Source organism: Otolemur garnettii, unplaced genomic scaffold (assembly GCF_000181295.1).
Source record: "Otolemur garnettii isolate 467f Iridium unplaced genomic scaffold, OtoGar3 scaffold00032, whole genome shotgun sequence".
Taxonomy (NCBI): domain Eukaryota; kingdom Metazoa; phylum Chordata; class Mammalia; order Primates; family Galagidae; genus Otolemur; species Otolemur garnettii.
The window spans coordinates 11,602,186-11,603,072 of NW_003852427.1; the positions used below are offsets into that span (position 1 = coordinate 11,602,186).

Genomic DNA, 887 nt, shown 5'->3' on the forward strand with positions numbered 1-887 from the left:
ACTTTGGGAGGCTGAGGTGGATGACTGCTTGAGATCAGAAGTATAAGATCAGCCTGGACAACCTAGCAATACCCTGTCTCTACAAAAAAATAAGAAAAATTGGCCCTGTGTGGTGCTGCATGCTTGTGATCCCAGCATTTCAGGATGATTGCTTGAGCCCAGAAGTTGGAGGCTACACTGAGCTATGATGATGCCACTGTACTTGCCACAGAGTAAGAATCTGGCTCAAATTTTGAGCAAGCATCTCTCTTTGTTGGCCAGGCTTGTCACAAACTGCTATGTTCAAGCAATCCTCCTACCTAAGCCTCTGGAAAAGACAGGTTATAGATACATACCACTGTGCCTGACCCAGAAGTAAATTTATTGATGTGCATGCATGATTTCTGGAATGATATTCAAGAAACTGCTAACAGAAAATATTACTTTTGGGGAGGTAGATTGGGGTCTGTGGTAGAAGAGAGGTATTTTATATATTATTTTGGACAACTGAATTTTTTATAAACATGTTCATATATTACTTTCCAAATTAAAATTTTCTTGCTGACTTAGATAATGAAGAAACACCAAAATTCAGAAAAGTATAAAAAGGCCAGGTATGGTGGTGGCTTACATCTACAATCCCAGCACGCTAGGAGGCCGAGGCAAGTGGACTGCTTGAGTTCGAAGTTCAAGACCAGCCTGAGCAACAGTGAGACCCTGTGATGCTAAAAATAGAAAAACTAGCTAGGTGTTGTGGCAGGTGCCTGTAGTCCCAGCTACTCAGGTGGCTGAGTCAAAAGAGTATAGCTTAAGCCAGAGTTTGAGGTTGCAGTGAGCTATCATGACACTATGGCACTCTACCGAGGGCAAGGAAGTGAGAGTCTGTCTAAAAAAAACAAAAAATCTAG

The 887-nt window shown here is 41.9% G+C and overlaps 1 protein-coding gene across 6 annotated transcripts in view; it reads right to left on the minus strand.

The window, feature by feature from the left end:
* The window catches only part of TFDP2 (transcription factor Dp-2), a 129,529-nt gene that overhangs the window by 20,605 nt on the left and 108,037 nt on the right, over nucleotides 1–887 (minus strand). The window lies entirely within an intron of this gene.